Below are 25,351 nucleotides of genomic sequence, written 5' to 3' on the forward strand. Positions count from 1 at the left end.
TGCTGGGCAACACAGACTTTCAACTCCCTGCAAAGATTTTCTATGGGGTTGACATCTGGAGACTGGCTAGGCCACACCAGGACCTTGAAATGCTTCTTACGAAGCCACTCCTTCGTTGCCCGGGCGGTGTGTTTGGGATCATTGTCATGCTGAAAGACCCAGCGACATTTCATCTTCAATGCCCTTGCTGATGGAAGGAGGTTTTCACTCAAAATCTCACGATACATGGCCCCATTCATTCTTTCCTTTACACGGATCAGTCGTCCTGGTCCCTTTGCATAAAAACAGCCCCAAAGCATGATGTTTCCACCCCCATGCTTCACAGTAGGTATGGTGTTCTTTGGATGCAACTCAGCATTCTTTGTCCTCCAAACACGACGAGTTGAGTTTTTACCAAAAAGTTATATTTTGGTTTCATCTGACCATATGACATTCTCCCAATCTTCTTCTGGATCATCCAAATGCTCTCTAGCAAACTTCAGACGGGCCTGGACATGTACTGGCTTAAGCAGGGGGACACGTCTGGCACTGCAGGATTTGAATCCCTGGCGGCGTAGTGTGTTACTGATGGTAGGCTTTGTTACTTTGGTCCCAGCTCTCTGCAGGTCATTCACTAGGTCCCCCCGTGTGGTTCTGGGATTTTTGCTCACCGTTCTTGTGGTCATTTTGACCCCACGGGGTGAGATCTTGCGTGGAGCCCAAGATCGAGGGAGATTATCAGTGGTCCTGTATGTCTTCCATTTCCTAATAATTGCTCCCACAGTTGATTTCTTCAAACCAAGCTGCTTACCTATTGCAGATTCAGTCTTCCCAGCCTGGTGCAGGTCTACAATTTTATTTCTGGTGTCCTTTGACAGCTCTTTGGTCTTGGCCATAGTGGAGTTTGGAGTGTGACTGTTTGAGGTTGTGGACAGGTGTCTTTTATACTGATAACAAGTACCATTAATACAGGTAACGAGTGGAGGACAGAGGAGCCTCTTAAAGAAGAAGTTACAGGTCTGTGAGAGCCAGAAATCTTGCTTGTTTGTAGGTGACCAAATACTTATTTTCCACCATAATTTGCAAATAAATTCATAAAAAAATCCTACAATGTGATTTTCTGGATTTCTTTCCTCATTTTGTCTGTCATAGTTGAAGTGTACCTGTGATGAAAATTACAGGCCTCTCATCTTTTTATGTGGGAGAACTTGCACAATTGGTGGCTGACTAAATACTTTTTTGCCCCACTGTATCAGCCATAAGGGCTAGGTCTATTATTTAGTTCTGGATATCATGCTGGATGTATTTTGCAATTGCCATGATTTTAGGTCATTCAGAGTAGTCTACATCTGTTTCTCATATAATATTTCACACAGGGTGCCATTCATTTGCCAGGCAGAACGTTTGGGAAATGATGGGAAAAAATTGGAGTATACCCACTTCTCCATGCACCACGACTACACGACTGATGTTTGGGTATTTTTGCTGTATTTTGGCTCGAAAATGTTGGCCCAGTCACTTTACCTAAGGCCCAGCCATATGACAATTTCTGCCTGTGCCTCTGTACAGTTGTCATCAGATTAGTTTATGATCAGGACATGTTTTTCAGAAACGCAGCCTTGTCACAGTCAAAGAACAAATTCACCTGCAAACAAATATTTTTCACTTCACGAGCGAACCTGACATCTGAAGGCAAAGCTTATTTTTTTCTCTGTCATCGGTAAGATATACTATTTTTTGCAAGTGTAGCCAAGTGAAATGTAAACTTCGGCAAAAGTCCTTGAAATGCAAAGTGAAAGTAGAAGAAAAAAACCTATACGCATTTTCAAAGTAGTTGATGCCTCAACTCATTTGAAATCCAAACAGAGAGGGTGTATTTGAACAAGACCTTTGATTCATGCATGCACACACTCCTTGATCCCTCCAGCTTAATCCTTCAATTGGCTAGGACAAGAACACTTTGACAATTTAAGACCTCTTCCCTCAAAGTATATGGAATATTCCTGTTGACCTACTACAACTTAGTCTCGCGGATCTGGAAACATGCATTCAATTAATCAGTCTTGTAACTCTCAATAGCAGTCAGTAAATATACCCACAAGGCATGAACCAATCTTCTTTGAACAGAAGAAATCAACATAGTTCAAGTTATTCAATGAAAACTTTGTGGTAGGTTGAGGCCTTTAAAGTTTTTATCAACTTTATATTCAGGTGCTTATTATTTCAATACCTCTGACCTGCTCCTCCATCTCTCTAAACTGAAGTTGAGGTGAATAACTCTTCCTAGTCAGGTTAATGGGCGGTACTCTGGACAAACCTTACCACCACTGTGACACCTATCAATCAGTGGTCCCTAGGGAAACTGGGAGAAATAGTCTCAGGTGCAAGCAGGGTGGCCATTTTGTGCCAAATTACATAATTTAATGCCTCATCAATCTGTCGATGTTCTGCCATTTTGTGCCAGAAGACATCACGTAATGCCTCATCAATCTGTCCTATGTTTCGGTGCACTTACCAGGTTCAGTCCCCGACACTCATTATCAAACATACAGACCTATGACTGTCTTACATGGGGATCCTTTTCAGTTTCCCGTTTTCTCTCCAGGAACCCGACACACACAGAGGTATCAGAAAAGTGTCAAACTAAACAGAACTGGGACTGATGAACACGTAGCCATCCTCAAAACTGAGCAGACAAACAACTAGAAATGACAATGACTTTTCCTCAGGGGAGGGATATTGTTGAAGACTGGAAAACTTGCACGTTGAGGCGCTATCAGCCAAAGGGCCACTTCAAGTTGGACACACACACACACACACATACACACACACACACACTATCACACACACACACTATCACACACTATCTGGGGCCTATGTAATCACCAGCCAGGACAAAATAACCTCCCAAACAGAACTCTTCACACGTCTATCCCTCTCTCTTTAGAGCAAATGATTAGGAGAAAAGGGAGAGGAGGCAGAGGACAGGTCACTTGATTCCAGGGGTGCAGAATAATACAGCTGAAATTGGGTGACAATGGTTAGGCCCTCGAGGTACAAATCTGTTGCAAATTACCTCTTTTGCAGTGTTTCATCACTAATGGAGACCCAGGACTAGGCTGTGTGCCAAATTGCACCCTATTCTCTATATAGTGTACTACTTTTGACCTGGGTCCACAGGGGCACGTGTTACCAAGTGCACTTAAAAGTGAACAAGGTACCACTCGGGACGCAACCAAATTTTTTTTTTGCGAGGAGAAAAGGGATGTGGTGACAGACAGTATCGAGCAAGGCAGATTGGTTCTGATGCACTGAAAACAGTAACGCCTCAGGGATGCTATGTTTTGTCCTTACCAAACAATACTTAGTAAGCAGTATGGCTACGCAGTTAAACAGGTGGTTATATACTGAGGTCCAAAAGTAGTAGGACAGTGACACATTTCTGGTTGTTTTGGCTCTGTACTCTATATGTGTGTGTCTGACTGTTTGCAGGAGATTAACATTTAAATTAAGAGGCCACATTCGCCAAATTAATATGTTACATATTTAATAGTTTTCCTGTGATATAGTCCATGTTGTCTCATTTGAAGCTCTTTCTCCCTGCTGTCATTACTTCACTCTAACAATAAAAAGATCATTGTAATCTCATGCATTTGTTTGGAATTGGAGGTTGGGGATCGCTATTTCCTGATAAACTCTGACTTTCCACATTTCCATCATACTTGCTATGCTAGCTGAGCAAGGTGAGGGATACAGTCCTGGAATCTGACAGTGAGGACATTTGCCTCAAACTGGAAGTAGTGAACTGCCCTCAGGGCATCAGGATGTTCATGTGAAGTAATAATTTACGCTTTGACTCCAGCAGCACACAAAATGAACACTAATAACAGAAGGTCGTTTCTTATTTATCTCTCTTTGTGGGTGCATCATTCCTTTGTTTCTGCTCGTCCTCTCCACATCTGACAGGAGTTTCACAATCCTCTATCGAGTCAATAAAACATTGCAGTACTTGTGGCTCCTAAGAGACCTCGTATATCCGGTGTTATCAAAAACAATGTGCTGAATAGTTAGTTCATACAAACACAAACACACACACATACCAAAACACACACACACACACATGCCATAATTTCCATAAACAAGACTTATCTAGTAGTGGATACAGTCATAGAATCCCCTTACCATTTCTTTGCTTGTACAATCCACACCTCAGAACAACACCTATTGTCATCAGTCATCACCTCATCAACAGAGACTCATGTACTGAGTGTCTCTTTAACTACCGACAGCTAAGGGGGGGATTTACCAGTCTTCTGAAGGTTATGGCTCTCTAGATAGACCAAATCTAGACCGACCAAACGCACACACACACAGGCTCTCTAGACTCACTCACTCATACACACACACACACACACACACACACACACACACACACACACACACACACACACACACACACACACACACACACACACACACACACACACACACACACACACACACACACACACACACACACACACACACACACAGGAACCCAATGAATTTCCTCTAATGTAGCTATTCTTTATCTCCTGCCAGCTGAGAAACCTGAGGAGGTCCTTCACCGTTGCTCCCACACAATATGGCTAAATAATGACCAGCCAACATATAGGAGTCCTTTCAACAATATACCTCTCTGTCCCTGTATTTCTGTCTCTCTGTCTCTTTCTGTCTCTCTGTCCCTGTCTTTCTGTCTCTCTGTCTCTCTCCCTCTCTCTATCCCTTGGTGCGTCTCTCTCTCTCTCTCTCTCTCTCTCTCTCTCTCTCTCTCTCAACATCTGTCCATTGACTCGCTGGGCGTAACATCTGTCATAATAAAGAGATGACCCCTAGATATCAATATTACGGTGTGTTTTTATTGGGCAACATCATGTTGTACTAAAACTTTATGGAGGTCTATATTGGGTGCATGTAAGGACAGCTGCTCATTCTATCCTGACACCTCAAACAGACACAAAACGTATCAGAAATTCTCCCAAACCTTTGTATATCACTGATATTTCCACACCTCCTAGAGAGGAACGTATGTCTTACATATGTCTCTCTCCAGGTATGATGACTGACAAGCTAGAGAGAAGAAGAGAGATTAGCCCATTCTGTGAATCCTGCAATGCCTGTGATTTGTATTCCCTAAAAACAGCTCAAAGATACCTTGTGCCAAAAACACCAATAAAAGTAATTAAATCCAGCAACCTCATCAATCTTCCTGATGCCATCTTCCCTGCCAAAAAAACCCTCTCTCTCTCTCTCTCTCTCTTTTTCAGTACTAAATAAACACTGGGTGGTCTTCTGCCTAGCTGGTTATTCACCAACTCTCTCACCTGGCACGCCTCCAGAATGGGAAGCTCTGATTGGGCTGTGAAAGATGGAGAGGGCTGCGGACCGTTGGATCATTGGTACCACCATGGAAAAACAAGGAGGTCTTTGACGAGATTGTACTGCCTCATACTGCCACCAGTTGATAGGAAGCAGATAGGTGTCTGAGTTATTCATGTTGACGTTTGCGAGAGACAGGTGTAGACTGTTAGTTTTTGTTACTTTTATTTCTTGTTTTTTTTAGGTATTTTTCTTAAACCTGCATTGTTGGTTGAGGGTTTGTAAGTAAGCATTTCACTGTACGTTCAACACCTGTTGCATTCGGCGCATGTGACAAATTCAATTTGATTTGATTTGAGTGTCATGCCACAGTGGTCAAATGCTGTGATATATTGGGAGTTACTGTAGTAGTGGTGTTGAGGCTATTCAGGTTCTAGATGTCATTTTGGGGATTATTTTCAAATAATCTTATCAATTGTGCCATGTTTTCCCACCCAATCATCCTTGGAGGTTGCTACATAATAAATGATCTGTGTCCTGTTATCAACATTCCTTTTTATTTAAGCTTCCTCTCATTAATTGCACGACTAAATGTTAGCCTGGTTGGATTTTGATGACCTGTGCTGTTCATTGTCTTCCTCTGTAGTAACCACGTACAGTTCAGCTTGATGAATGAGAGAATAAAGCACTACTCAGACTACTCCATGCTACTTTACAAAATGACATTTCCAAAAGCGCGTTTCATTAGGTATGTGTCTATGGGGAGAACAAAACATTATTATTCGGCTCTTCTCAAATCTATTCTAGTCCCAGGATGGAGTCACGATTGATGGGGGAATATGTCTCCTGTCTGTCCCTCTTTCCATTTCAAACAACAATTTGGCGAATTGCACGTGTCTACATGATGAATGTGATCATTTGGCGTGATCCAGATTCATTAAAAAAGTGTCTCACCGGAATGGTGATGGATCGGGTTGCGAGGAAATAAAACAGACTGAATCATTCCTCTGCGTTTTTGTAGTGAACGTGAGGCTGTTCTTTTCAACCATAAAGGTATGCTATTCTCAGGACTTGACTTGGGCAGGAGCTCACCGGAGCTGAGTACCGGCAATTCACACTATCTACTGCTTGAACTCCTGTTCCTCTTATAGAAAGCAGTGTGGAGCTCCTGCAACTAAATGTAAACAGTACCGCCAACCAAAATGAGTACCGGCACCTATTTCAGTTCAAGTCGAGCACTGGTGATTCCGTATAGCTTAAGGTCAGTTATCATTACTTATAACACCATTGCTGTTTGTCTCTTTGGATGCTTATAGGAGTAGGGCCTAGAGTTTGGGGCCTACTTCAAGCCACCAAACTATCAAAAACATCACAGCCAAAAAAGCACAGTCCCAGTGTTGCATGACAATTACATTGTAATGACAGATACTGTACATGAACTTCATGAGAAATGTCGTCACCACTGTTCTAGAGACCACAGTTTCCAAACATTGCCATAAAAGGACACAAATTCTCAATGTTTTCCCCAACCAGAACACAGCGACAAGTCATTTGCACAATTCCAAATCCACAATCCGACCTAATGCACAGTGGCTCGCCTTCTAATTCGATCAGGGACTACGACTTAATCACACTCATCACAGCCGCCATCCGTCATTTTGTTTCCTCGCATTAAACACTCATTTGACAGAATAGTAATCATGCAATATTTTTCTTCATCTCATTTTCTTCCCCCTGATTATAACTATATTTCTCATTGCCCACCCCCCCCCCCCCCCCCCATCCTTCCGTCCCTCCCCTCAGTTGCCAGACAACCCTAGGGTGTTGGTTGGTTTATCGAGAAACTCCTCTCGTTCAGGCTGTCAACTGCCACCGCCCTATTTTTCCAGAGCATATAAACTCATTACTCTCTGCTATGAATTCAGTGACAACCAGATCTGGCTGCTGATATGATAAAAATAGCTGACAGAGATTTTAGCACAATAGTAACATTGTCTCATAGAAAGAGAGGGCTTCTGGTGAATTCCGATGAGGCCTTCCTTCGATAATTATCTCCATGTCATTCAGATGGGACACAGGATAAGCCATTTTGTTTGCAGAGAGAGTAGAGAGAGAAAAAAGCGAGAGAGACAGACAGAGAAATAGGGATGGAGGGAGAATAATGATTGAGCAAAGGGACCTAGGTGATAATATTGTCTTTGGACAACCTTAGTTAATTGTGATGACTTCATCCAGAATGTGATGTATGTTGCATTGTCTGTAGAGATCCATAGATAAAACCAAGGAGATGGTACAATTATTATCATCAATGTTTTGTATATGTAAAGATACTGCCTATTGTGCAAAAGCAGTTGTCTCAATTCAAAAGAGCAATTGGTTAATTAGGGAATACAATCTTATCTTATCTCCACTTTAGGGCTTGGACACATCAATAGCGTTTGCCTGCCAAATGGGAAATCCACATTAGGTTGGATGAGTCCATTATGGTAGGCCGCCATTTTGAGACAATGACAAACGTACAGCTATTGAGTTACACAAGAAATATACTAAACAAAAATATACACGCAACATGCAACAATTTCAAAGATTAGGGGCCTCCCGGGTGGTGCAGTGGTTAAGGGCTCTGTACTGCAGCGCCAGCTGTGCCATCAGAGACTCTGGGTTCGCGCCCAGGCTCTGTCGTAACCGGTCGTAACCGGCCGTAACCGACCGGGAGGTCCGTGGGGCGACGCACAATAGGCCTAGCGTCGTCCTGGTTAGGGAGGGCTTGGCCGGCAGGGATGTCGTTGTCTCCAGCGACCAGCAGCGACTCCTGTGGCGGGCCGGGCGCAGTGCGCGCTAACCAAGGTTGCCAGGTGCACAGTGTTTCCTCTGACACATTGGTGCAGCTGGCTTCCGGGTTGGATGCACGCTGTGTTAAGAAGCAGTGCGGCTTGGTTGGGTTGTGTATCGGAGGACGCATGACCTTCAACCTTCGTCTCTCCCGAGCCCGTACGGGAGTTGTAGCAATGAGACAAGATAGTAGCTACTAAAACAATTGGATACCACGAAATTGGGGAGAAAAAGGGGTAAAATAAAAAAATAAAAAAACAATTTCAAAGATTTTACTGAGTTACACCACACCCACATGTTCACAACGTTGACATCAACAAACCGCTCACCCACACGACTCCATACACGTGGTCTGAGGCCAGTTGGACGTAATGCCAAATTCTCTGAAACGACGTTGGTAGAGAAATTAACATTCAGTTTTCTAGCAACAGCTCTGGTGGACATTCCTGCAGTCAGCATGCCAGTTGACTGCTAAATCAAAGCTTGAGACATCTGTGGCATTGTGTTGTGTGACAAAACTGCACATTTTAGAGTGGTCTTTTAGTGTCCCCCAGCACAAGGTGCACCTGTGTAATGATCATACTGTTTAATCAGCTTCTTGATATGTCACACCTGTCAGTTGGATGGATTATCTTGGCAAGGGAGAAATGCTCACTAAAAGGTATGTAAACTAATTTGTGCGTATGGAACATTTCTGGGATCTTTTATTTCAACTCATGAAACATGGGACCAGCACTTTACATGTTGCAAGTCCCATGTGGCTCAGATGGTAGAGCATGACACTTTCAATGCCAGGGTTGTGGGTTTGATTCCCACAGGAGATCAGTATTAATGAAAATGTATACACTCACCACTGTAAGTCTCTCTGAATAAGAGCTTCTGCCATAATGTAAATGTATTAATCTTCTTGTTCATTGTAGATCAAACCAGTGTGATCTTGCCATAACACAATCCTTAGCAGAAAACAACTAACCATGACTCACCACCACCAGTGCGCTCTTCAACCCCCCTTTTCCAGAAACACTATTTCAGTCCAACGAACCCAGAGTCAGATCATTCATGCCGACACGTGGTTCAAGACTGCCATGTAAGGTTATAAAAGAGGTCTTTCTGGCGGTCAATTTACTGGTGAAGGTCACCCAGGCTTCAAATCACACACAGAGGAATACAGGGCCAGATTAATTGCTTTTGTGTATCGAGCCAAGCCACCCTATAACCGCTGACACGGGGCTTAGAGGAATGTCTCAGAAAGGGTTTTCTAGAGGTGAGAGTTCAAATGGAAGGTAGCCACGGTGTTGAGAAACATGGAGACCTTCAACTTGTCCTTTTGAACACCAAACATAGTTTGATAGCAAATCGTGCTACTTCTAGTTACCACTAGTTACCACTTCTGCTGCTACTGTACTTCTACATTTAGCTATTACAACTTCTACTAGCAGCTTATTCTATGCAGTTACTCCTTGTAGGCCGACATGTACTTCCAGCTACTCCTTTCTAGTTGCGTAATTTTGATCACGGTTGCTGTGAGTGCATTGACGTCTGAGATCCCTGGTTGGTGTCTAAACATTATGGACACACGTCAAGAGAGTGACACCTCAACGGGGAGTTGAGATAGGTCACAGTAAATACCACGCTTCAGTTTTATTTTGTAATGCCAGACCATTTTGTCGGGGTAATCTAAGATCAGAAGCAAGAAGATGTCTCAGCAATTCCAATTTCTTTGTCTGTCTGGTCATGTGTACGCCTTGAGTCTATTCTGTTTGATCATGTCTCTTCTAAAGGTCTCGGATGTGATGAATTAAGTGTGATATACAGAGTAGCATGCCAGTCCAATAATCTGATACAAAGTGGGTGCTTGGCAAAGCAAGGCAATTAAAATATTTTCGCTTTCTTTCTTTCTCCCACCACAGTCCCTCTCCCTCCCCCCTCTTATTTATCGGTGAATAATAACATGGGTAATCTTTTTAGGCTACTCATCCCCGCATTAAAAGTGTTAACCCACAATGCACAGCCTTCAGAAAGTATTCCACATTTTGTTGTGTTACAGCCTGAATTTCAAATGGATTATATTGAGATATGTTCACTGGCCTACACACAATACCCCATAATGTCAATGTGGAATTGTCTTTATTACAAATGAATTACAAATGAAAAGCTGAAATGTCTTGAGTCAATAATTATTCAACCCGTCTGTCATGACAACATTTGCTCAAGTCACATAATAAGTTGCATGGACTCTGTGTGCAATAATAGTGTTTAGTATGATTTCTGAATGACTACCTCATCTTCATAGTCCACACGTAAAATTATCCTTATATCTGTTTTTCGAGCAGTTCATTTCAGACACAGATTCAACCACAAAGACCAGGGAGGTTTTTCCAATGCCTTGCAAAGAAGTGCAACTATTGGCACCTACTGGTAGAAAACAGACATTGAATATCCCTTTGAGCATAGTGAAGTTATTAATTACACTTTGGATGGTGTATCAATACACCCAGTCACTACAAAGACACAGGTGTTCTTCCTAACTCATTTGCCAGAGCGGAGTTAAACAGCTCAGGGATTTCACAATGAGGCCAATGGTGACTTTAAAACAGTTAGAGAGTTTAATGGCTGTGATAGGAGAAAACTGAGGATGGATCAACAACATTGTAGTTACTCCACAATACTAACCTACATGACAGAGTGAAAAGAAGGAAGCCTATACAGAACAAAAAATATTCCAAAACATGCATCCTGTTTGCAATAAGGCACCCAAGTAAAACTGCAAAAAAATTGGAAAAGAAATTCACTTTATGTCCTGAATACAAAGCATTATGTTTGGGGCAAATCAAACATAACATCATTGAGTACTTCTCTTCATATTTTCAAGAATGGTGGCTGCTTCATGTTATGAGTGTTTTAGGAAAAAAAGAAACAGAATGGAGCTGAGCACAGGCAAAATGCTAGAGGAAAACCTGGTTCAGTCTGCTTCCAACAGACACTGGGAGACAAATTCACCAGGACAATAACCTAAAACACAAAGCAAAATAAACACTTGAGTTGCTTACCGAGATGATATTACATGTTCCTAAGTGGCCTACTTACAGTTTTGACTTAAATATGCTTACAAAATCTATGGCAAGACTTGAAAATGGCTGTCTAGAAATGATCAACCACCAACTTGAAGAATTTAAAAATGAATAATGTGCAAATATTGTGCATTCCAAGTCTGCAAAGTACTAACCCAGAAAGACTCACAGCTGTAATCACTGCCAAAGGTGATTCTAACGTGTTGACTCAGGGATGTGAATACTTATGTAAATGAGATATTTCTGTATTTAATTTTCAATGAATTTGACCAAAATGTGAGTTTTTAAAATTCACTTTGACATTAGCTATTTGCTGTGGCTAGATTTGCTACATGAGCTGGCATCTTTCTTCTCCCGGGAGATGGCAAATGTCGGATAGCAAATCCAGCCACAGCATATAACATGGATAATAATAACATTAGCTAGTTAGAGTTAAACTGCTAAATAGCTAATCAAAATGGCCACCTAGACAATCTTCATTGACCCTTTTTTTTAACTAACTCTTGCAGACACACTAGACTCTACCCAATCACTCACACATACATACACTGACACTCCAACACACACATACACACACACTACACACGCCCACACACACATAACATGCACACACATGCATAGTGACGACACACACACACACACACACACACACACACACACACATACACACACACACACACACACACACACACACTCACTTTCACTCTCACCATATACGCTGCTGCCACTGCTCCATGTACGCTGCTGCTACAGCTCAGTCTATTATCTACCCTATTGCCTTGTCACTTTACCCCTACCTATATGTACATGGCTACCGCAACTACCTCATACCCCTGCCCATCGACTCAGTACCGATACCCTGTGTATATAGCTGTTAAGGCGGTGTAAGGGAGGCGAAGTTAGGTGCAGGAGAACAGAGTAGAGTAAACATGCACACTTTTATTCCGTTCAACAATAAATTACATAAGTGCCCAAAAACACAGAACATTAACTATAAAAGTATCGCACGTGAACATACACCATAAACAAAGAACAATTACACACAAATACATGATGGGGAACAGAGGACTAAATACATGTAGATTGATGGATAAATGAAAACCAGGTGTGTATGAAAACAAGACAAAACAAATGGACATATGAAAAATGGAGCGACGATGGCTAGAAAGCCGGTGACGTCGATCGCCGAACACCGCCCAGAACAAGGAGAGGATCCGACTTCGGGGGAAGTCGTAACAGTACCCCCCCTTGATGCGCAGCTCCAGCGGCGCGCCGACACCGGCCTCGGAGACGACCTGGAGGGCGAGGCGCAGGGCAATCCGGCCGGCGACAGTGAAACTCCCGCAGCAGTTCGGGATCCAAAACATCCACAACCGGAACCCAGCACCTCTCCTCCGGACTGTACCCCTCCCACTCCACGAGGTACTGAAGGCCCCCAGCCCGATGCCTCGAATCCAGGACGGAACGAACGATGTACGTCGGGGCCCCCTCGATGTCCAAAGGGGGTGGAGGGACCTCCTGCACCTCAGATTTCTGGAGCGGACCAGCCACCCCCAGCCTGAGGAGAGACACATGGAACGAGGGATTAATATGATAATCAGAGGGAAGCTGTAATCTGTAACATACCTCGCTCACCCTCCTCGCCCCCACAAACCGCGGACCCAGCTTCCAGCAGGGCAGGCGGAGGGGCAGGTTTCGGATCGAGAGCCAGACCCTGTCCCCAGGTGCGAACACCGGGGTCTCACTGCGGTGACGGTCCGCGCTGGTTTTCTGGAGAAGCGCGGCTCGCTAGAAGTGTACACAGGCGGTCTTCTATGTCTCCTCCGCGCGCCTGAACCAGTCGTCCACCGCAGGAGCCACGGTCTGACCCTGATGCCACGGCGCCAGAACCAGCTGGTACCCCAATACGCACTGAAACGGGGAGAGGTCAGCGGAGGAGTGGCGAAGCGAGTTCTGTGCCATCTCGGCCCAGGGCACGAACGCATCCCACTCCCCCGGCCGGTTCTGGCAATAGGACCACAGAAACCTGCCCACGTCCTAGTTGACTCTCTGATCGATCGAGACCCCCAGACGTTCCATGAACACCTTCCAGACTCTCGACGTGAACTGGGGACCCCGATCAGACACTATATGATCAGGCACCCCGTTGTGCTGGAAGACGTGAGCAAACAGGGCTTCCGCAGTCTGTAGGGTGGTAGGGAGACCAGGCAGAGGGAGGAGACGACAGGACTTAGAGAAACGATCCACAACGACCAGGATCGTAGTGTTTCCCTGTGAAAGAGGTAGATCAGTTAAAAAATCTACAGACAGGTGTGACCAAGGTCATTGTGGAACGGTTAAGGGATGTAGTTTACCTCTGGGCAGGTGTCTTAGAGCCTTACTCTGGGCACACACAGAGCCGGAGAAAACATAGATCCTCACGTCCTTAGCCAAAGTGGACCACCAGTACTTCCCAGTCAGACAGCGCACCGTCCGACCGATCCCCGGATGACCAGAGGAGGGTGACGTGTGGGCCCAATAGAACAACTGGTCATGGACAGCAGACAGAACGTACATACGTCCGACTGGACACTGGAGGGGAGCGGGTTCTGTACGCAACGCCTGTTCACTGTCCGCGTCCAACTCCCACACGATCGCCGCTACCAGGCAAGAGGCCGGGAGTATGGGAGTCTGATCCATGGGCCGCTCCTCTGTGTCATACAGCCGGGACAGTGCGTCTGCCTTCGTATTCTGGAACCTGGTATGTAGAACATGGTAAACACAAAACGGTTAAAGAACATAGCCCACCTTACCTGACGAGGATTCAGTCTCCTCGCTGCCCAGATGTACTCCAGGTTGCAGTGGTCAGTCCAGATGAGGAAAGGGTGTTTAGCCCCCTCAAGCTAATGTCTCCACGCCTTCAACGCTTTAACCACAGCCAACAGCTCCCGGTTCCCCACATCATAGTTACGCTCCGCTGGGCTGAGCTTCTTCGAGAAGAAAACACATTGGCGGAGTTTTGGTGGCGTGCCCGACTCTTATCCCAGCCTTGGATGCGTCCACCTCCACTATGAACGCCAGAGAGGGATCCGGATGGGCCAGCACGGGAGCCGAAGTAAACAGAGCTCTTAGTTGCCCGAAAGCCCTGTCTGCCTCAGCCGACCACTGAAACCTTACAGTGAGGAAATGGGAGCAGCCACCTGGCCAAAACCCCGGATAAATCTCCGGTAATAATTGGCAAACCCTAAAAATCGCTGCACCTCCTTTACCGTGGTGTGAGTCGGCAAATTACACACGGCTGCAATGCGGTCACTATCCATCTCCACCCCTGATGTGGAAATGCGATACCCTAGGAAGGAGACGGCCTGCTGAAAGAACAGGCATTTCTCAGCCTTGACATACAGGTCATGCTCCAACAGTTGTCCAAGTACCCTGCGTACCAAGGACACATGCTCGGCGCGTGTAGCGGAGTATATCAGAATGTCATCGATATACACCACTACACCCTGCCCGTGCAAGTCCCTGAAAATCTCGTCTACAAACGATTGGAAAACTGATGGAGCGTTCATCAACCCATACAGCATGACTATGTACTCATAATGTCCTGAGGTGGTACTAAACGCTGTCTTCCACTCGTCTCCCTCCCGGATACGCACCAGGTTATATGCACTCCTGAGATCCAGTTTAGTGAAGAAACGCGCCCCGTGCATTGACTCAATCACCGTGATGATAAGAGGTAGCGAGCGGGTAACTGTACCGTACTGTAACTGTACCCCTGATTTGATTGAGACCTCTATAGTCAATGCATGGGTGTAGACCTCCGTCCTTCTTCTTTACAAAAAAGAAACTCGAGGAGGCGGGTGAAGTGGAGGACCCCTGACGCAGGGATTCAGAAACATATGTCTCCACAAGCTGACCAGACGGTTTATCTGGCACTGCAAAACCCCTAGGGTTGGCCTGGATAAACTGACCCTTGATTACAGTCAAGGGGGCTTAAACCTCCCCAATTTTAGAATGTACTACTGGGCTGCACAGTCTAGGTTTCTGGCTCAGAGGTTTGACAATGGTCCCTCTCCCTCATGGTTGAACATTGAAAAGCTTGAGGTAAATGATGACACTGGGGCAGAATTGTTTTACAAATGGGACAGAAAATCTATAAAAACCATCACAGACAACCCTTTAATCATACTTTCTGTCCTGACATGGTGCAAACTGCATGAGCTGTTCAGACGAGGGGGATTCCTTTCCCCTAAAACCCCTTTATGGAACAATAGATTGATTCCTATGTTTTTCCAGAATAGTAACTTTAGACCATGGTCAGATAAGGGGATCACTCTTCTGGAACATTGTTATGAGGAGGGAGTTCTTCTGTCTTTTGATCAGCTGAAACAGAAATACCACTTGCCTAACAGGGACTTCTTTAGCTACCTACAACTACGAAACTTTATTAGGGTGACTCTCAAGGGACAATGGAACCTACCTAAGATGTCACCTATTGAACAACTCAGACCAACCACTGTTCAAGACCATTTCCCGTGTTTACGATGCTCTTATGTCAGGACTAACACTGCCTGAGCTAGATAAACCCCGACTTAGATGGGAAAGATCTGGGTATTGATCTTGATGAGGATCTATGACGTGACCCATGCAGGGATGGTGTTGCATCCACATTGAACTCCAGATACAGACTGATTCAGTTTAATTTCCTCCATCAGCTCTATATCCCCCCATCTAGACTGCACAAGTTCAACCCAGATATCTCCTCCCTATGTTTTAGATGTGGCTCAGATGAAGGAACCTTCCTCCATTCCACTTGGCCAAAACTACACGGTTTCTGGCAGGGGGTCTGCGATACCATATCCTCAATTCACAGGGTTGCATTCCCTTTAGACCCGGAGGTCTGTCTACTGGGTAACTTTACTAACACCAATCTTAGGCAAAGCCATACTATAAAGCTAACAGAAATGTTGCTAGCGATTGCCAAGAAATGTATTGCCTTGAAATGGAAATTGGATTCCTCCCTGCCAGTTGCAATGTGGCTATCGGAAGTTAATAGTTGTATCCCACTGGAGAAAATCACTTACTGCTTGAGGAATAAGTTAAAGACATTTTACAGAATTTGGCAACCTTTTATTGACTATATGGAGAATCTCCCCCCACATCACAATGATTGAATCTCTATATAATCCTCACATAATGTTTCACACGTAATGTATAATATGTAGCCTACGGCAGGCAATGTCTCATAATTATTTTTATTTTTGTATTGCATGTCTGTGTATATAATTATAATTATTTTTTTGTTACGCTCGTCTGTTACTGTCACTTTGTCCTATCGTTGTCTAATATCTTTTCACTTTTGTTTTGAATGTTCTTAATTGGAAAATACAAAAATAAAATATAAAAAAATGTAAAAAGAAACATATCTCTCCATAGCCACTGTCTCCACTTGCGACAGGGGATACACGTGACTCCTGGGAAGCGCAGCGTCTGCCAGGAGATTTGTCGCACAATCCCCCCGTCAATGAGGTGGTAATTGAGTCGCCTTCTTTTTACAGAAGGCGAGAGCCAAATCGGCATATTCTGGGGGATTAACACATTGGAGACCTGGTCAGGACTTTCCACCGTGGTAGCACCAACAGTCAATGAGAAAGAGACTAATTTTCTCCTCGTGACCCCCCCGCGTCGTCAAAGGAGATGGTGGCATCCCTGCAGGCCAGCTCACGTCGGACGTCCTCATGCAGGCTGCACCAGTAGTGGTCGATGAGGGCCCTGTCGTTCCAGTCTGCTCCGGCGGCCAAGGTCTGGAATTCCAGGGCATAATCTTGGGCGCTCCTCGTCCCCTGCCTTAAATGGAAGAGCCGTTCCCCCACCCCTCTACCCTCGGGCGGATGGTTGAAGACGGCCCGGAAGCGACGGGTGAACTCCACGCGGCGTTTGCCCATTCCAGAGCTCTTCCTGAGAGGCATGAGACGAGGGAAGAAGCTCTCTCCCTTCCCGAGGGAGCTGGGTGCACAGTGGCCAGGAAGAGGTCCAGTTGTAATAGGAATGGCTAGAAAGCCGGTGACGTCGATCGCTGAACGCCGCCCGAACAAGGAGAGGAGCCACCTTCGGCGGAAGTTGTGACAATAGCCAAGTTATTTTTTACTTGTTATTCGTTATTCACTGTGTATTTATTTATTGTGTCACTATTTATTTATTTTTTCATCTTTAACTTTGCATTGTTGGAAAAGGACCATGGTTGTTTACGAAGCATGTGACAAAGCATGTGACAAATAAATAATAAACATGTATCTGTCATTGTTACTGTCGTCTGCAAATCTTTCTTTTTTTCTCTCCGTTTCACAAACCCTGTTGTAACTTTGTTAAAAATATATCAACTTCAATGTATTTTTGCTTTATGGCAAGTTCATGTTTTTATAATAATGTATATTTTGTATATCTGAACTTGATCCAATTTGTTTATCGTCTTGTTTCCCTAAATAAAATAAATCCTAAATACATCTGTGCTCCAATTTGCCAATTGTTTCATGGAGCTCCTGAATGGTTTTATAATAGTCTCAGCTGTGATATTAGACACATTAAAATGGTTTTACACCTCCAATTAATCACTTTACTTAAGGTGTCTGTGCACACTCTATAAGGGCATATGACATTGTTATGACGCCCATTATTCCATTCAATGTAATAATGTGACACAGAGATTGGTACATTATATAACGCCATGTTATAACATCTGGTATGTAGACACTTATGAAGCATTTATACTGAACAAAAATATAAATGCAACATGCAATAATTTCAAAGATTTTACTGAGTTACAGTACATGTAAGTAAATCAGTCAATTGAAATAAACTAATTAGGCCCTAATCTACGCATTGCACATGACTGGGCAGGGGCGTAGCGACCTATGGGCTAGGGAGGGCATATGCCCACCTACTTTGGACCCAGGCCCACCCACTGGGAAGCCAGGTCCAGCCAATCAGAATTAGCTTTTCCCCACAAAAGGGCTTTATTACAGACAGAAATACTTATCCGTTTCATCAGCTGTCTGGGTGGCTGGTGAAGAAGCTGGATGTGGTGGTCCTAGGCTGGTCTGCAGTTGTGAGGCTGGTTGGATATACTGCCAAATTCTCAAAAATGATGTAGAGGCGTCTTATGGCAGAGAAATTACCATTCAATTCTCTGGCAACAGCCCTGGTGGACATTCCTGCAGTCAGCATGCCAAATGCACACTCCCTCAAAACTTGAGACATCTGTAGCATTGTGTTGTGTGATAAAACTGCACATTTTAGAATGGCCTTGTATTGTCCCCAGCACAAGGTGCACCTGTGTAATGATAATGCTGTTAAATCAGCTGTTTGATATGCCACACCTGTCAGGTGGATGGATTATCTTGGCAAAGGAGAAATGCTCACTAACAGGTATGTAAACTAATTTGTGCACAAAATTTGTTACAAAGAGTTCCAGAAATGTTGGTAAATTTACTTGTATTGTTTAAAGAACTACTATCTAATTATGGTATGTTCAATGACAGACATGTATCAAGATTCCGGTAACTTTGGAAAAGTACTAGTAGCTTTGAAACCTCAATTGTGGTTCACTTATGGGATGGGGCGGCAGGTAGCCTAGTGGTTAGTGTTGGACTTGTAACCGAAAAGTTGCAAGATCAAATCCCCGAGCTGACAAGGTAAAAATCTGTTGTTCTTGCCCCTGAACAAATTAACCCACTGTTCCTAATGGTGTCATCTTAACTGACTTGCCTAGTTAAATAAAGGTAAAACAAATATATTTTAAAAATATGTTTAAAAAAATGGTTATTATAAGAGCTGTGCACAGTGTGTGAAAACACGATTTGAAATCGTATTCTAATTGGTATTATACTGTATGACATGTTTTCATTTCCTAGTACATATCCTAATCCTTTCTCTGACCAATTTCTGACTAAGAATAACAGATTATGAAATAGCTTGGTGTATAACTATTCTATTCTATTACATTCTATTCCCAGATAAATCCAACAAAACCCTCCTCCTCAGAGATTGAGGGATGAAACAAACAAACCACCTTGCAGTGTTATAAATCACAGAGACGGCCTTCACCACTATCACTAGGTACAGTTTGAATATCACATATAAAGGCCTTGGGAAATATTATCATAGTATAAGTTACAGTATGATGACACTTGCAGCCTTAGGGTCACTTAGTACTACAGTGTCAAGGTTCATGTTTCTAAGGATAACACACAAGCAGCTAACACCATGTCCAGGTCTGTTCGCATTGTCAACATGAATGCTCTCAAGGGTTCCTCCAGAGATAGATTGGGGATAAAAAGAGGAGACTAAAATAATGAATAATTTATCACGCTAGATTAATTTCATGGTCCACTAGGATTCTGCCAGGACAATTTGGTGTGTGTGTGTGTGTGTGTGTGTGTGTGTGTGTGTGTGTGTGTGTGTGTGTGTGTGTGTGTGTGTGTGTGTGTGTGTGTGTGTGTGTGTGTGTGTGTGTGCGTGTGTGTGTACGTGCGTGCGTGCATGTGTGTGTGTGAGATCCGAGAGACAATATCCCCAATAGTATCACTTGGACATACTGTATTATGGTTATGGTGTCGTGACTCGACCAATACCTTTGTAAGGGAGAATCATCAAGGGGTATGCGTTCTATGGAAAATAATGAAGGACATGGAAGGTGTGCTCCACGATGTTCTAGCTGAGTGGGACTGACCTTCCACGGAGTTGAATTATTTTCCAGAGAGCGCAGAGCCCCGAGTTGATTTTCCCTTTTATACCATGGCTATAATTTAAACCATTTGCCGCTAGAAATGTTTTAATTTGCCAGTAGAAATGTGTTCAACATCCATAGAAGTAGCTAGTAAGTTTACTCGATAGCTACAGTAGTTGCCATGGTAACCAAACAAACAGGGCTGAACCACCCAATTTATAAACATAAATAATATAATGTATTGTTTTTGTTGTTTATTATGTTTATTTAAGTCCTTGTTAACAAGGACTCCTAGCTGCGTTTAGGTTGTTTTTAATCAAAATCTTGATTACATTTGCCTAATCATGGTGCAGATAATGTGATATTATTTTAGAAAAGTTGTTCAAAGCCAGTGGGCATGTTATTTCTGGCACTTTTTCTGATGGTGATTTACTGATGTTAAGATATTGAGAGAGAGAGAGAATTTGTGTGTGCATGTGTGTGTGTGTGTGTTCCATGCAGCTGTGCTAGCCTGAACTTTGCAAATGAGATACAGTATGCAATTCACTTTAATCCTCAGAGTCTGATTTACACCATGACAAGCAATGACAAGTCCGGTATATTTGCATGATAAAACACATATGCTATATGCCACATTTCTTTACGTCTCTCTTAGTTTGGGTTTATTTTACGGGCGTACAGGGGCGAGAATAAATTGTCTCAATTAACACAAGCTAGTGTATGAATCTACAAAATGTCTTAAAGTTTCAACCAATGTTGCATAGCTTTTATCTAAAGCTTTGTTGATCACTCGTTGGAAATCTCTTAAATATTCAGATGTTTACCAGACCATCATTGTTGTGTCAGACCAACTCTGTGCTTGTGACTGATCCGGTTAAAACCTGAGTCTCCTGCACACCACAAGACTGTGTTAGCCCACTGAGCTAAAGCCTAGGCATTAGCTCGGGGAGCTAACGCAAGTCTTCAGGTCTCAGCTAAGGTTACTCATCAAACAAGCATGGTTTTGAACCATCCCCATTAAGCTTGCACAAAAAGTTTCCACGTGGCATCACTGCCTAAAGTTTCCCCAGTTAATATGCCATTCATCCAGTTTAACACCTAGTTTCTGTTCCCCAAATAGTCTCACATTCGTTAGGGGTTTTGCATTTCAATAACCACTCAAAATGTGATTATGTGGATGTGTTTAGCTTGAAACATTTCTGATTTCAAAGACCCTGATGCGCGTGATCTTCTGGGCTCCATAGCCAACGCACAAACAAAGGGAACTTGCATTGTGTTGACTTCAGCAAACACAAATCTATTATCTACATGCGCTCAGGCGTTTGTTATTTTGGACCAAATACCCAGGGAACGAACGTTCTGTATTTCCTGCAATTAAAACCTGTGTATGCGTCAAATGTTTAAGCACGCCTGGCAGAATATCAATTTCTCTGCAGTCTCTCCTCTACTACAGATTGAAGAGCGTTTTGCTTACCATTAATTTGAACCTTTTTTGAAAACCAATTGAGGCAAAATCGAGCTCAGAAGGCTGTACCGTGTTTTGCAGAAGGGAAGAATTAAAGGGGATGTTAGGGTGACGTGTCAGGTCACAGTAGCTGTTTAACCGTTTAGCTCTGACCTGACCTTTTAAAGGGGCGCTGCAAGAAAAAACATGATTCCCTGTTTTTTTTAATACTATTTCCACACTTTCAAGTTGAAATAACCCTGTAACGGCAGATCTCCTCTTCGTCTGAAGAGGAGTAAGGATCGGACCAAGATGCAGCGTGGTAAGTGTCCATAATATTTTTAATACAGACAAATGAACACTCAAACAAAAACAATAAGGTGAAATCTACAACAACCGAAACAGTGAAATCACAAAAAATAAATGTACAGGCCTATTTAACACTGAAAAGGCTTTTTCTAAATAAAATTAAAACATCCATGTGACATTGTTACATACAATGATATACCATGACATTTAAAATTAGTAATTTAATAAGACAACTAACTTTTCAATGTAGATTTGACAAGTAGCCTTCACGTGTGTACCTTGTTGTTTATGTTCGCCAATCAAAGTGGCAAAGAGGCTCCATGTGTAGCAAATGGAGTGAGAGTTCACTAACACAATACAAGACTGAATAAAATTACAGATTTAAAAGTTTGCAAAATGAGAAATAGTAGGCTACAACGAGCAATCAACAAGTAGGCTGTTGTTTTACCTAAATGGGGGTTGGGGAGAAAGCGCAACATGTAGCCAAAAAACACTACTCCTGGCCGTAATCTTGGCATTCAACATGTGCACGGAGTTCAGACAATGAACATGAGAAGATGTATAATGAATTGAGTACATTTTTAAGTGGTTTACCAGACACTTCCATTGAAAATGCTTCTTAGTGCAGGATTACGCTTAATCTGTGTCCTAGAAAGTGTTGGCTTTGTTACAGGAGAGATAGAAAGGAGAATATGACGGCGTTTGCTTGTGTGGTACCTGAATGCGAGGGTAAGCAATTGTGTATGAGGTTATGGTTATGATAGTGATGTAACTTGCACTTTGTTTTCAGGTTTGAATGAGACAATGAATTCCCCTAACCCTATTCTTTCAATAAAGTTATTGTTTTGTTCATATTATATTACTTGTGTATGTCTTTCCTTATCATATGTAAGACTCAATACTTTCTGTAATTTGTTTTGGTGCATGTATGTTTTTAATTTACCATCCTGATAAGAAAGTGTCTGATCACAGAAAATGTTACATAATTTTTTTGTATTTAAGTACCTTCAGTCACTAAAGCAGGTTTTCCTTATTTGGTAAGGATTAGAAAAGAAATACGTTTTACTGTGAGTTCTACCTTCCAGAGCATGAATTGTAAAACAATAACTTGAAAAGTTGTTTACGATCTGTTTATTCTGTTATGTAAATAACTGACAAGAGAATTTATGAAGACTGTCACGCCCTGACCTTAGAGATCCTTTTTATGTCTCTATTTTGGTTTGGTCAGGGCGTGTGTTGGGGTGTATTCTATGTTCTATGTTGTGTAGTTCTATGTTTTGGTAGGGTTTTAAATCAGGGACAGCTGTCTATCGTTGTCTCTGATTGAGAACCATACTTAGGTTGCCCTTTTTCCCACCTGTGTTTGTGGGAAGTTGACTTTTGTTTATGGCACATAGCCTGTAGCTTCATGGTTTGTTTTGTAGTGTTTCTTATTTTGTTTGGCGTCCTTTCTAAATAAAATAATATGTACGCTGACCACGCTGCACCTTGGTCCAGTTCTTCCAACGGCCGTGACAAAGACGACAACCTTTCATTTCAGTCTGGTTTATTTATTTACATTCAACAACAGAAAACATTTCCGAAATGTGTAATTCAAGAATGTGTGTTCATTAGAACATTTTTAATAAGTAATAATCTCCAGTATCTTTCCAAAGTCTATTTCGCATTAGTAGTACTTAGTGTGTCAGGCCTCTGAGACGCGGTGACCTATACGCTGCCCTGTAGATAATCATGGCATTCTGCAGTTAATAGATGACAGACAAGGTATAGGCCAGGATGGTCCACCATGTAAACAGGCTGTTCTAGTCCTGCATCTTCTGGTGACCTGCTTCATCTTCTGGTGACCTGCTTCATCTTCTGGTGACCTATTGAAAACAGTACAACAATGATATAGCAAATTAACATGCGTGGAGCATGCTTTTCGTTCTGTTGACATAACAAAATAGCCTACACACCATGTGCCTCTATTGTTGCTTTTAGGGGTAAGGGGGTGGGCTCTAGATTATTCTATCAGTCAATCAGGGCTGTATATGTAAATATATTCCAATGTGTATTCCCACCCCCACACAGGCTCAGGGAAATAAATGCTAAAAAATATATTTTGAATTTCTTAATAAAAAATAAAAAAACACAGTTATTTATTAGACATAAAGTGATGATTTAAAAAATGTATTAAAAAGACTGCATGGGGGCATTAAGAGTGAAGGATGTATCAGGATTAGGCTTGCAAAATTCAGGGAACTTTCAATAAATTCCCTGGTTTTCATGAAATCCCTGTTGGAAGTTCCCGGAATCAGGAGGGAATACTGTAAGCAGGAAATCCGCAACCCTCCAACCAATTATTCTGGAAAACCCAGGGAAGGGAATTTATTGAAACCGTAATCAGGTCCAATAACAAAAGTTAGTGTCTTCAGTCTTATCCTTCTTCCCGTTCTCTCTTCTTGTTCTGAGGCCTTGTCTTGAGATGTAGGATATCAGATTCAATGACAAAAGTTAGTGTCTTCTCCATTTCCTTGTTCACTATTCTTGTCTGAGGCTTTGCCCTGTTTCCTTGTTCCAGTTCAGCAACCCTCTTGTTCTCTGTTCTTGTTCTGACTGAGGCCATGTCTTCCTTCCGTTTAGCTCCCGCAGGTTCCCTGTCTATCGTTTCTAATTTAATTCAGAGCAGAGTCTGCGAACAGCAAGTGTTCTCCCTTTATCTGCCACCTACAGAGGTGGATCTACATCTTTGGACTATTATCTCTGACTGTTCTAGTCTAATGTTTATCTTAGGGATGAGTAATGTTCGCCCCCCAACATCTTCTAAAAATATTCCCGGGATTCTGGGAAAATGGTCCGATGCAAATTCCAATTCAACACTTCCACGGACAGCATGAAAATGTAGGAGTTGTTCAGGAATCCTAATCCAGGATATAGCATCGTTGGGGTTTGGGGTGTTGTTATTTATACGGCTTGTTTCTTTTCCAGTGTTGAATCAAAAGCACAACAGGGGACGAGAGTACAAAACCCAAGCCAGATCCTCTCCTTTCTATTGAATACTATAGTTCGCTACACTCGCATTAACATCTGCTAACCATGTGTACGTGACCAATACAATTTGATTTGATTTGATATGATTTGAAGTAATTCATCCATTCGTCCTTCAGGTTCAACCACCAACCGAATTCTAAAACTAGATCTGTCTCCATGTGATCCATGTGAAACGGAGAGAGGAGTGAATCCCACTCCTCTGTCTTACAGAGATGAGTGGATTAGAGTGAAATATGTCTCCTTAAGCTTCGCAAAATGTCCTGACCCCCGTGCTGGTCGGCTATAAGCATTACCCATGATTCATCTTCAACAATCACCGAGAAATGAGCCTCATACCTTATGGAAAATGCATTCAATTACAATAATACAATGCGGCTTTATTTGAAACTGCCTCCAGACGTATTTTGCCATAGCCATAACTTAATGAAAGATTAATGCAAATATTGAATTCATGTCATTGGGTTCATTATAGTAATATATCTCCGATATGTGTTAAATGGCACAAAAACGTTTGGCAGCGTATCCATGGGAACTCTGATTAAGCGCGTCCAGCGGAATTACAGAGATCTAAGTAATGATAAAAGATGTATCAATTGCATAAAGGTTACAAATGTGTCATTATGT

The sequence above is a fragment of the Oncorhynchus clarkii genome, chromosome 17, assembly GCF_045791955.1.
Source record: "Oncorhynchus clarkii lewisi isolate Uvic-CL-2024 chromosome 17, UVic_Ocla_1.0, whole genome shotgun sequence".
Classification (NCBI taxonomy): Eukaryota; Metazoa; Chordata; class Actinopteri; order Salmoniformes; family Salmonidae; genus Oncorhynchus; species Oncorhynchus clarkii.